Source organism: Diabrotica undecimpunctata, chromosome 9 (assembly GCF_040954645.1).
Source record: "Diabrotica undecimpunctata isolate CICGRU chromosome 9, icDiaUnde3, whole genome shotgun sequence".
NCBI lineage: Eukaryota > Metazoa > Arthropoda > Insecta > Coleoptera > Chrysomelidae > Diabrotica > Diabrotica undecimpunctata.
In genome coordinates, this window is record NC_092811.1 from 55358050 (window position 1) to 55372343 (window position 14294).

The following is a 14294-nucleotide window of genomic DNA, read 5'->3' on the forward strand; positions in this document are numbered from 1 at the left end:
CCAGATTAGTACGATATGCTTATCCAACAGCTCCCGAAGACATGATGGAAAAATTGGCCGTTCAAACGTTTATTGATGGTCTTCGTGATCATGAAATGCAGAGAACACTGCGATTAGCTCGTCACAAGACGCTGGTTGATGTCCTATCCGCCGCCCTCAAATACGAGTCAGCTACGCAGGCCTCTGGCGGGTACAGTAAAGTTAGGACTGTAAAAGAGGAAGGAGATGAAGATAAACTTGACCAGCTCGTTAATATGATGAAAAGCATGACATACAAGAAAACGAAAACCATCAGATGCTGGAATTGTGGCGAAATAGGACACGTACGAAGCTCCTGTAAGCACCCTAGGTACGACGCAAATCAAGAAACTCACCATCAGGAAAACTAGAACGGGTCAGCCTTAGGGGGGCAGCTTCGACCCAGAACTTTTCCAAAGACCCTCTCATACTAATAGCTTCTTTGAAATGTCGTGAAGATAGTGTATATGTAGATGGAGACATAAATGGTAAAAAGCATACGTTGTTGGTGGATACCGGAGCGACCAGAACCATTATACGCCCGACAGTTATAAACAGCCGAAAGAAACTGTTACCAACGAGGTTGCGACTTCGGACCGCTACAGGTGAAAATGCTAACATTCATGGAGAAATCCAGGTACACTTGGGAATTGGAGCAGAAAAGTTCGTCCATACTGTTATAGTCGCTGACATCGAAGAGGATGTTATATTAGGAATGGACGTAATGAATATGCATGGATTCCAATTGGATTTTAAGAATAAGGTAATCAAAGTTGGCAACGAGGAGGTATTTCTCCATCCACATAATGACAACACTGTGCAAGCAGCCATTACAGAAGATACAGTCGTGCCTGCAAGAAGCGAAACGATCATAGTAGCGCGGCTACAGGGAATTGTGGACGAAGGGAGACCTGTTATGATGGAGCTTTGGAACCACGACGATGAGGTTGGCCGTGGAATCATAATTGGAAAGGAATTGGTGACTTCGGCTAAAGAAATTCCTGTGAGACTTATCAATGTCAACGACTACCCAGTGACCATAAAGAAAGAGACAAAAGTAGGAACTTGTGTACCTGTGACATCCATAATCCGTCAGGCGACAACATCTGATAATTCCAACGACAAATTCGACCAAATGGTTGCAGTTGCAGGACAGTCTCTAAATCAGATGGAGAAAAGGAAATTAAGGGAATTTCTGCGGCAGTATCGTGATATTTTCGTACCGAAAGGAGGAAAGATGGGAAGAACTACCGTTGTTAAGCATAAAATTGATACTGGTAATGCTAAGCCAATTCGTCAAACAGCTCGACGATTACCACAGGCGAAGAGAGAGGAAGCTGAAACGATTGTTCAGGAAATGAAGAAAGACGGGGTGATAGAACCTTCTACGAGCCCATGGGTCTCTCCGGTGGTCCTGGTTAAGAAGAAAGACGGAACAACGAGGTTCTGTGTGGATTACCGTTTGCTGAACAACGTTACCAAGAAAGATAGTTATCCTCTGCCTCGGATCGATGACACATTGGACACATTGGCTGGAAGTAAATTGTTTTCTACTTTAGATTTGAAGTCTGGATACTGGCAGGTAGAAATGGACCCAGTCGATAAAGAAAAGACAGCCTTCACCACAGGATCTGGATTGTGGCAATTCAAAGTTATGCCATTTGGACTTTGTAATGCTCCTGCGACATTTGAGAGGCTTATGGAAAATGTGTTGAGAGGGTTATCTTGGAAAACATGCCTGGTTTATTTAGATGACATAATCGTCTTGGGGGAGACATTCGAAGATCATTTGAGGAATTTAGAAAACGTTTTTAATCGACTTAAAGCTGCCCAATTGATGCTAAACCCCAAGAAGTGCCAGCTATTTCAAGGTAAAGTCAATTATCTGGGTCATATAGTCAGTAAAGAAGGAGTGGCCGTGGATAAGGGAAAAATCGATTCCATTAAGGAATGGCCAAAACCAACTGACAAACATCAAGTGAGAAGTTTTCTTGGACTATGTACTTACTACCGGAGGTTTATTAAGAAGTTTGCAGATATCGCTAAGCCATTAACGCGACTTACAGAGGAAGCAAGAGAGTACCGCTGGGATACAGACTGCCAAAATGCCTTTGAGACCTTAAAAAAACATCTAATAACAGCACCAATTTTAGGGTATCCACTGCCAGAAGGAGAGTTCATCTTAGATACGGATGCAAGTAATGTGGGAATTGGAGGAGTGCTGTCTCAGATTCAAGGAGGACAGGAACGAGTCCTCGGATATTTTAGTAAAGTTCTTTCAAAACCTGAGCGGAATTATTGCGTCACGAGAAGAGAACTTCTAGCAGTAGTTAAATCAGTAGAGCACTTCTATCAATACCTCTATGGCAGAAAGTTTCTAATCCGAACCGACCATGCCGCCCTTAAGTGGTTGATGCAGTTTAAGAATCCAGAGGGTCAGATAGCCAGGTGGATCGAACGACTCCAAGAATACGATTTTAAGATTGAGCACCGGGCCGGAGTTAGCCACAGAAACGCTGATTCTCTTTCCAGAAGGCCATGCTCAGCAGAGTGTTCCCACTGCAACAAAACGGAATCCAAGGAAACAGCAGTGCTAAGAACGACGATTGTCAACGACTACTGGACGCCTACTAAGATCAGGGAAGAACAAGAGAGAGATCCAGTTATACAGAAAATCCGAAAATGGAAAGAGGAAAACCTTCGACTACCTTGGCAGGAAATATCAAACCTATGCTCAGTAGTTAAGACGTATTGGGCCCAGTGGGACTCATTTATCATCGAAGATGGCTTGCTTAAACGAGTCCTGGAAAATGATGACGGTTCAGAGAAGAGAAGACAGTTGGTGATCCCAAAGAGCAGAATAGCCGAAGTACTTCGTCAGTTACACGACAGTCCATCGGGAGGGCATTTTGGTGTAAGGAAAACCCTTCAGCGAATTCGGGAACGGTTTTATTGGATGAACAGTTCCGACGACGTAAAAGACTGGTGTAAGAAATGTACTATTTGTGCTACGAGTAACGGGCCTCACCGGAAAAGGAGAGCTCCTATGAGACAATATAATGTTGGAAGCCCGTTTGAAAGAATAGCTTTGGACATTGCAGGGCCATTTCCAGAAAGTGAAAATGGGGGCAAGTACATGTTGGTAGTAATGGATTACTTCACTAAGTGGGTCGAGATTTACGCACTTCCAGACCAGAAGGCCGCCACCGTTGCAGATAAGTTGATCCAAGAATATATCAGCCGATTTGGAGTGCCTTTGGAGATCCATAGTGACCAAGGCAGGAACTTCGAAAGTGATCTATTCCAAGGAATATGTGATAGACTAGGCATGAAGAAAACAAGAACTACCGCGTATCATCCGCAATCGGATGGTATGGTAGAACGAATGAATAGGACAGTTGGCAAGTATTTGAAGAGTCCTATTCGGACGCGAAATGCGACTACCTTGGGATCTAGAATTTGGGTGTCGACCTGGAGAAGATGTAGCAGGTGAAGATTATGTAATCGAATTACGAAGAAGAATGGACGATGTACATGAGTTGGTCCGTTCCCACCTTCAGATCGCTAGCGACCGAATGAAGAAACGGTACGATACACAAGCCGAAAAGGGTTGCTTTAAGAAGAACGACAAGGTCTGGCTGTATAATCCCAAGAAGCGAAAAGGTTGTTCTCCCAAATTGCAGCAGTTTTGGGAAGGCCCATACTTAGTTATGGAGAAGATCAACGATGTCATCTACCGAATAAGCAAGATTCCGAGGGGAAAGCCGATGATAGTACACCATAACCGGCTGGCGTCTTTCGAAGGTGACCACAACGTAGATGAAGAAGTGGAAGTAAAGTGGAAGTCCAAGACGTGTCTGACCTCACGTTTGAGGAATTCATGGGTGCCTATGGAGGTACCGGTAAGGCAAGGCATGGTGTTACCACTGAAGAAAAGCAAGATCTACTCGCGCTCCCCGATGACTACTCGCTGGTCCTTACCATCCCGGCCAGTATCAAAGACGCACCAGGGTTGGCATCCGTCTTTCGAAGGAAGTTTGGTCGAGTTGCAGAACTTCAATGCCAGGTGCCAGCTCCCGGTAAAACCTTGAAACTCCAAGATGCATCACGTTACCTTTTCTACCTGGTAACAAAAGACACTGCCCGTGACCAACCTACCTACCGAGATGTATGGGAAGCCTTACTTCAATTGAGAGAGCACGTACTAGAGTCCGACGTGCAAAAGTTAGCCATGCCAAAGTTGGAGTGCCGCCAATTAGATTGGAGGGTTATCCGAAATATGGTGGAGGAGATCTTCAAAGACACCGAAGTCCAGGTGTTAGTCTGTTGCAATCCGCATAGTTACTGGTGCGGAGAGAAAACCGTCCCTTGTCATTTTTATACAACTGGAAGTTGTAAAAGAGGGTCCAGTTGCCGATACCAGCATACAGTTCTGGTTCCAGTCCCGACAAGGTTCCAGGAGGAACCATCTTTTAAGAGGGGGGCAATGTTACGATAAATATCCTGGCCTAAAAATAACTGTAAAATATATTATGACTAATCCTGTTATGTTGTAGATTGTGCGAGACCTGAACGGAAGCTTCCAAAAAAAAAAACACATTTCGAAAGTTCGAGGCGAGTCGATGGGAAATCCAGTTTGCCCTTACCGTCGCCGTCCGGTCTACTCAAGAAGGTTTTAGACTTTTCGAGTCTAACGGTACTGAGTATATAACAGGACATTTTATTTGGAAGAGGTCAGTGAATAAAGAAGATTCGCGCCCGCGATATTTATTGTTACGCTCGCTTGTAAATAAATTATGTATTTTTAGTGATAAATAAATTAATATAAGTTATTGTGCTTTTTAATAAATTTAGATAAGAATCTTTTGATAAAGACATTATAAATTAAAGACATAACAATTAATAAATTCACAACACTACACTGGACTTTTTAAAATGTGAAATAATTTTTGCACTTGATTTCGAACACTCAGCTACTGGAAACTTCACTTTTAGTTTAAAGTATTTGACAGAACCTGTATGAACTAATTTTAATAAAACTAATAGCCACACTATTTTGCCATAGGTTTACAAGCTAAAATCGACGTCAGAGTTTGGTTGCATATGCCAATGTTTTTATTAACTTTGTCGAAACTTTTTTGCCTATCGCGTTTTTTTTTTCGTAATCACTAATCTTCTTAAGTAGCACAGCCCGTTGACTCTGGTTTTCTTCTAAATAACGAGTATTTTCTGTTACAAATGTTTGAATTAGTCTGTCATATTCATCATTTGTAGTTGTGGCAGTTTTGTCAATATTATCATAATTTGTGATAATATGTAGATCGTCTTCTGTTTTTTTGGCATGAGGTTATTGCTCTTCCATGCTTTCAATAAAATCGTCACTCTGGGATAAGTTTTGACCCATTACCTATTTCCTTTTCTACTTTGTTCTCTTCATCGTCAGATGGTACAGTATCGTATTTTGGGTCGATTATTGGGGTGGATGAAACCATGACTTGCTGCTCAAATTGTTTATAGTCCATTCGAACATTCAGGTACTGGAAACTTCACTTTCAGTTTGGAGTATTTGACAGAACCTGTATGAACTAATTTTAATAAAACTAATAGCCACACTATTTTGCCATAGGTTTACAAGCTAAAATCGACGTCAAAATTTGGTTGCATATGCCAATGTTTTTATTAACTTTGTCCAAACTTTTTTGCCTATCGCGTTTTTTTTTTCTTAATGACTAATCTTCTTAAGTAGCACAGCTCGTTGACTCTGGTTTTCTTCTAAATAACGAGTATTTTCTGTTACAAATGTTTGAATTAGTCTGCCATATTCATCATCTGTAGTTTTGGCAGTTTTGTCAATATTATCATAATTTGTGATAATATTTAGATCGTCTTCTGTTTTTTTGTCATGAGGTTATTGCTCTTCCATGCTTTCAATAAAATCGTTACTCTGGGATCAGTTTTGACCCATTACCTATTTCCTTTTCTCCTTCGTCTTCTTCATCGTCAGATGATACAGTATCGTATGTTAGGTCGATTATTGGGGTGGATGAAACCATAACTTGCTGCTCAAATTGTGTATAGTCCATTGGCCGGTGACAACTGAAATCTCCTTCGGTCAGTTCTACACTGGACTTTTTAAAATGTGAAATAATTTTTGCAATTGATTTCGAACACTCAGCTACTGGAAACTTCACTTTTAGTTTAAAGTATTTGACAGAACCTGTATGAACTAATTTTAATAAAACTAATAGCCACACTATTTTGCCATAGGTTTACAAGCTAAAATCGACGTCAGAGTTTGGTTGCATATGCCAATGTTTTTATTAACTTTGTCCAAAGTTTTTTGCCTATCGCGTTTTTTTTTTCGTAATCACTAATCTTCTTAACCCTTTCGGTACGGCACCGGTTTGCTAGAGTGTGGCCGGCTGGACGGACGCGGACAGCGCTTCCCACTCGAGTCGTTTCCCTTCCTGAAACGTTGAACCTACTCTGTCCAAAATAGGTATATTACAGTTAGTTTACTTCATAAATTTTGGTTGAATTAGATTTAATTACACATTATTTACTTAAAATATTTTTTATTTATAAACATAAACAACATGTACCTATGATGAATATATGATGCAAAGGTCAAAAATATAAATTTTAACGACGATATAATTTTAATGACGAATCGTTGCTTTTGAAAATAAGAATTAAGGTAACAAAAAAATGTTTACTGGTGTATATTGAATTAGGATATTAAAAATTTCACAAGTGTGTGGTATCTTTCAAAACATACATCGGCGCACAATGGCACATCACATTGTCTACACGTAAACGTGGTAGCTCTTCTTTTTTTCATCTTTGCACAAACTACACAATTTTTTAAATTTTTTTTCTTCTGTCCCTGTCGGGATGGGTATGTTGATGGGAAATGTCTCTCTATCAACCTGAGTGGAGAATGTTGAAGGCTTGCCCGGTTGCTACTGGAATTCCGTGGTATAATTTTTTTATGCTTCTCAATCAGTTCTTTCACCAACTGCATCTGGAAGTTTAGGAGAGGAAGATTCTTTCCTGTTTTTACTTTATAAACAGTATAGGAATTGAGAACGGCATAGTCTATAAGGTGGGAAAAAACTTTTTTGTACCATTTCAGAGTTTTTCTTACGCTTTCAACTGTACTCAAAAGCATATCTGTTCTGTCAATGCCACCCATGTTATCATTATAACTTATTATGCATACCGGTTTTTCTATGTTGTTCCCATAGCTTCTTTCTATTACTTCCACGGCTTTATTATGAATTGAAGTTAACATATGAACGTCTCGTTTGTCTGTCCATTTTAGAGCGAGTAAATGCTTAGTCGAAAAAAATTGTACAGTTCCTTTGTCTGCTTTTTTTTCAAATGGTGGCATATATTTCCTATTAGCTTTGACAGTGCCACAACAATTGGTTTTTTTACTAAATAGTACTTCATACAAAAGTGGGCTTGTATACCAATTATCTGTATACAAGCGATGGCCTCTGTTCCAATATGGTTCGGTCATTGTTAGAACTATATTGCCAGTTTTTCCCAACCTATTGTCAAATTCTGTGATTTCAGAGTTTGCTCCTGTATAAATCAAGAAATCCAATATATATCCACTTTCACAATCCACTAAAACGAAAAACTTTATACCAAATCGGTGTCTTTTTGATGGAATGTACTGTCTAAATGATAATCTTCCTTTGAATAGCAACAAACTTTCATCTATAACTATATTTTGAAAAGGATAAAATGAAGTTTTGAACATGTTTTTGAAGTGGTCAACTATGCACCGTACTTTGGATAACCTGTCATCTGTATTAATTTTTTTATTATCACTAAAATGAAGAAATCTCAGTAAGAATAGGTATCGGTCACGTGGCATAACTTGTCCGAAAATCGGCGTTTCGATAATACTGTCTTTGGACCAATAGTCTTTTATTTTATTCTTTTTGACTAAAGGCATAAGTAAGGAAAGCCCCAGAAACACATACATTTCATCGACGTCTACAGGTCTGTGATTTTTCGTAGCTCTTTGTGGATTATTTTCAATAAACAAGTCATAGAATAGGTTTGTTTCAGTTACTATTTCGAGTATAATGTTATTATTTAAAAAATTTTCAAAAATTTCTAAAGGAGAACAATCCTCACTGAGATTTTCAATTTTTCAGCCTGATTCCTTAGTTTCAAAGTCATATAACGTTGGCACTAGATCAGATCTTTTCCATTCAAATTTTGGATCGTCGAAGGCTGTCTTCTGTTTTTTACTTTGTATACCATTCAACGGATCATTCGCATCGTCCGATATGTCGTCCTCAATTTCTTGCTCATCCTCGAAAACACTATCTGAGACCCAGCCATCATCGCTTTCAGAAGCGTCAAAACATTCGTCCTCACTATCACTATTCATTAAAATTTCATACAATTCTTGTTCTGTATAATACCGTTTGCGGGAAGTCATGGTGGTATCTAAACTAAAGAATAATACGCGTCGATTTTTTGTCGTAAAACTAAAGCAAAACTCAAATAAACATAAAAAAGTGATGTGAAATTACGTAATGGGATATCGTTGACATATTAGAAAGGCTGTAAAATTATCACCCATAAAAAACTTGCTGTAGCAAGCAATTTTACTTGTAAATGAATAATATGTTTGAATTTCCAGTCTAAACAATTCCTTTATATATTTGACATGAGTCATTTTTCGTTAGAAGGCGGTAAAATTATCACCGATAAAAAACTTACTGTAGCAAGCAATTTTACTTGTAAATGAATGATTTGATTTGAATTTACAGGAATTCCCCGTCTAAACAATTCCTCTACGTATTCGACTTGAGTCGTTTCCCGTCCACCGGGCACAGAAATTTTAAGCGACTACAGTCGTTTCCCGCCGCGAAAGGGTTAAGTAGCACAGCCCGTTGACTCTGGTTTTCTTCTAAATAAATAGTATTTTCAGTTACAAATGTTTGAATTAGTCTGTCATATTCATCATCTGTATTTTTGGCAGTTTTGTCAATATTATCATAATTTGTGATAATATTTAGATCGTCTTCTGTTTTTTTATCATGAGGTAGTTGCTCTTCTATGCTTTCAATAAAATCGTCACTCTGGGATCAGTTTTGACCCATTACCTATTTCTTTTTCTCCTTCGTCTTCTTCATCGTCAGATGATACAGTATCGTATTTTGGGTCGATTATTGGGGTGGATAAAACCATAACTTGCTGCCCAAATTGTCTAGTCCATTGGTCGGTGACAACTAAAATCTCCTTCGGTCAGTTCTACACTGGACTTTTTAAAATGTGAAATAATTTTTGCACTTGATTTCGAACACTCAGGTAGTGGAAACTTCACTTTCAGTTTAGAGTAAGTAGATAGCTAAGGGGGTTCCTAGGATCAAGAATACAGCGAAATAGCGTGGTACAGGCAAAAAATCCTTGATCGTGTAGTCTGAAGGGGGTTTGTAGATCAGCGTTGGGAAGTTGATGGGGGGCTATGAAATCATAATGTTTGGCTTTAATGGGGGGACTGTGGATCATGATTGTTATATAGGGGAGTATTAGTAGTTCTTGGAGTATCTAAAAGGTCCTGTGGGTGTTATTCTGGGGGTTGGCAGTAGGTTTGGACCAAATTTCTGAATATTATGTGGATTTTGGAGTATAATGATATATCCGACCGTTCTTGGTGTATGTATGTGTGTGTGTGTAAAAATAGAAAAGAAATATAATTCTAATTATTTTTATTGTTTTAAAATGTATGTATGTTTATCAGTATACTAGTTTTCTTAGAATCATACACTTTAGGTACGAAAATAATTGTTTTATTGATGAAAAGTAGGCTGTTGTATATACTACTACTAATAATAATATTTAGTTGTGATTAAATATTTACTATACAATATGTATTGTAAAAACATATTTGCTTTAAAATGTCCAGACCAATAATTTTTGAATAAATTATTAGTAAGAATATTAATCTGGTATTAAACAAACAAAGTCGTTATGAATTGACTTGTTTATTAGGGAAACAAGTCAATAAACATAATACAAAACAAAGGACAAGAGGGGAAAAAGAAACACACAGTGGCGTTGTAAAGTTTAATTAATTCATCAAGCTGCAATAAAAGAAATACATTAGTATCAATTTGGAATCATAAATAAATAAACTTACTAATCTTTAAAGCCCATATTATTACTACCGGCTCTTCTTCTATAATAAAAAGCCGGTAACTTAAAATTCTCCCAACATATTGGGCAGATATTGGAGCCGCCTCTTCTTGTCCAAACAGGACTCCTATGGGGCGGCTCCTTAAATGACTGGGTAATCTTCTTCTTAAAAACGACTTTATTGCTGCTAAAATGAGTAAAATAAAAAATTATTGTACACCTCTGAAGTTGTTGTTTATTGTGTAGTGACATAGTTACCTTCCATTTCTGAAACAAAAAAAAATGTGTTAAGAGAAGTAGTATAAATATATACAAAGTCCCAACGTGTTTTATCATCATTCAACAAATTGTAACGAGTGGTTTTGAATACTTCAATTTACAGTAAGTGCAATTAGTTTATACATATATTTTATGTATTAGTATATTTATTAATGGATAAACATTTTTACTTTATCTAGTATGTTATTTTTTTTTTGTTGTTTCGTATTTGTAATATATGTAAGTGTCGTTATTAATTTTGACATTTTCAAAATTCCTTTTCAATCATGTTTCGCATTTGTATTTACTGAAAAATTTATATCAGTGTTGTTTGATTTTTTACTTTATGTTACATTTCTGATTCTTTAAGATTTCTAACGTTACATAAATTTTTATTTTCTATTGTTTTGTGTCATTTTTGAAATCTGTTTTATTACAGATATAAGTCTTTAGTATAATTCTTATACAAGTAGTGCAAACATTTTAGATCTTTTTCTACAATTCTTTTATTAATAATATTAATACTATTTAGTGTTAGTTAAATTGTAGTCTAGTAAATTATTTTTAATTATAGAATATGGATCTTTTAGCAATCAATGCCAGCTGCTCAGTAAGCAGAAAAGCAACTATTAGATTACAAGATCTTCCACAAGGAGAAACGTTTAAAATCGTAAATTGCAAAATAGTGCAAACTCGATTTGGTCAAACGGTGTTGATAGAACTCCAAGAAAACGTAATATTTCTCCCGAAATATACAACAGAACACATACAACCTCATTTATTAAAATTAAGTACCGGTAACTACGGAATTTCCTTTAAGGGACTGAAACCGGCAACTTCTACCAACTTTAAACCCTCACCTAATTTTGAATTTAAAAAATTGTAAGGTAAGCAAATTTTATTTTTTTTTGTTGTTGTTTTCTATAATCATTATAATAATTATTGCTAATATGTCGATGGAACAAGTCGCTAGAACAAGTGATAACATGTTAAAAAGTGTAGATGAGGCTTTTAAAATTTTAAATGATACGTGGCATAACGGAAAGGCTGAAAAATGGATTAAAATTATAACAAACAATATAACAGTTTGTAACAAACTCATTAAAAAATTAGTTATATCTGTCAGTATACGAAAAAAAGTATTAAACAATATTGCACAAATGAAGAGAATACGAACTATATTAAAAACAATGTTACAAAGCAAAAATAAAGAAAATGATACTAAATCGACTTTAGGAGTAAAGTGGGAAAATTTAGCATCAATTTTTCAAGGTCGCATACATACAGGAATAATTATTAATTTAATTCATAAAGATGTAAAAAAATTCTTCGAAGATGCTTTTCTTATTTTTAAGCAAAAAATGATACAATTTGTAATAAATTTAAATTCTACTAAAGTCAACTCAACATTTTGTGCCGAATTTATTTTAAAAAAACAGGACGAAGAAGTGACATCACTTAAATATTTTCATACACGCACTGAAGTAATCGATAGGAGTACTGACTTGAAGGATTGGTTTACCAATTATATTGAGGAACCTCTTTTAAACAAACTAGAAAATTTTCAAGAAAAAGATAGTGGTTACAGTCTTAGTAATATAATATCTCTTGAAATTAATGTAAACAAATATGAAATAGGTAAAGGACCGTCTTCGTTTATTCCTCTTCCTACAGAAATTTTAAATAGAAAAGCCTGTATTAATGTAAAAAACAACGATAATGCCTGTTTTTATTGGAGCATCGTAAGTGCATTATATCAACCAGTGAATAACTTTAACTTAAATCGTACCTCCTCTTATCCATTTTATACTACAGTATTAAATACGAATTCTTTGGAGTTGCCTATGCCTATATGGCAAATATCAAAATTTGAAAAAATGAATGATATTTCGGTAAACGTATTTGGATTGGAAATGAATAGAAACGGATCTTTTGTAACTGTAGTTCTAAGAGTAACACAAAACAAGAAACCTAGACATGTTAATCTTCTGTTAGTTCAAGACATTTACCTTCCAAAAGATGAAAATATAACTTCAACTGACGGTAGTGAAGAAGAAGAAGAAGAAGATAATGATAATGTTGATAAAGAAGATGACAATAACGAAAAATACAAGATTAACTACCATTATTGTTGGATTAAAGATTTATCACGTTTAGTTAATAAAGAAATATCAAAGAAAAAGGTGAAAAAATATATATGTGACAGATGTTTAAATTATTTTTATTCTCAAGAAAAATTAAATGAACATGTAACAATGTGTGAAAAAAGCAATGATTGTAGAGTCATGTTTAGTAAAAACAAAATTATAAAGTTTAAAAATTTTGTCAACAAAGAAATAGTTCCGTTTATCTTATATGCAGATTTTGAATCAATATTAAAACCTCTAAGAGAATTAGAAACAGAAAATAGACAACGTTACCAACAACATGTACCATTTTCTGCAGGTTACTATTTGAAATGTTTCCATGATAATTCTTTTACATATTACAATTCTTTTCGTGGACTTGACTGTATGACTTGGTTTGCTAATGAGCTAGATAAAATTGCAACGGTTATTTCATCCAAGCTAAAATTTGTTGAACCATTAAATGTAAAAGTAGATTTGAAAAATGCAACAACAAAAAGTTGTCATATTTGTGAAAAGGATTTTTCTTCAACGGATATAATTGTTAGAGATCATTCACATCTTACAGGTGATTTTAGAGGTTATGCTCACCAAAACTGTAACCTTAATTACAAAAACTCGTTTGTAATCCCAATTTTAATTCATAATTTAATGGGATACGACTCGCACCTATTAATTAGAGATTTAGCAAAATTATATCCTATAAAAGTGATTCCGTTAAACAAAAAAAAAAATATATTAGTTTTACCGTTTTCCATCAGAAAACCAAGATAAAATTTCGATTCTTAGATTCCTTTCGATTTATGGGATTTTCCTTAGAGAAAATGCATTTTCATGCAATCCATTTTTAAATAAAGAACAACTGGAAAATTTAAAAGCGGAATTTAAGAACGTTTCTTCAGATAACTTTGAATTGTTAACACGAAAAGGAATTTTTTGTTACGATTATATAGACAATATAGAACGACTTAATGAAACCCAGTTACCTAGCAAATTACATTTTTATAACAAATTAAATGATGAGGAAATTAGCGAGGAAGATTATGCTCACGCTCAAAAAGTTTGGAAAAATTTTAATATAACGGACTTGGAATCTTATAGTGATCTCTATTTAAAAACTGATATAATACTATTGGCTTAGTTATTACAAGCTATAATACACTTGATTTCGAACATTCAGGTACTGGAAACTTCACTTTCAGTTTGGAGCATTTGACACAACCTGTATGAACTAATTTTATTAAAACTAATAGCATAGGTTTACAAGTTAAAATCAACGTCAGAGTTTGGTTGCTTATGCCAATGTTTTTATTAACTTTGTCCAAACTTTTTTGCCTATCGCGTTTTTTTTTTTTCGTAATCTCTTATCTTCTTAAGTAGCACAGCCCGTTGACTCTGGTTTTCTTCTAAATAACGAGTATTTTCTGTTACAAATGTTTGAATTAGTCTGTCATATTCATCATCTGTAGTTTTGGCAGTTTTGTCAATATTATCATAATTTGTGATAATATTTAAATCGTCTTCTGTTTTTTTGGCATGAGGTTGTTGCTCTTCCATGCTTTCAATAAAATCGTCACTCTGGGATAAGTTTTGACTCATTACCTATTTCCTTTTCTTCTTCGTCTTCTTTATCGTCAGATGATACAGTATCGTATTTTGGGTCGATTATTGGGGTGGATGAAAACATAACTTGCTGCTTAAATTGTTTATAGTCCATTGGCCGAT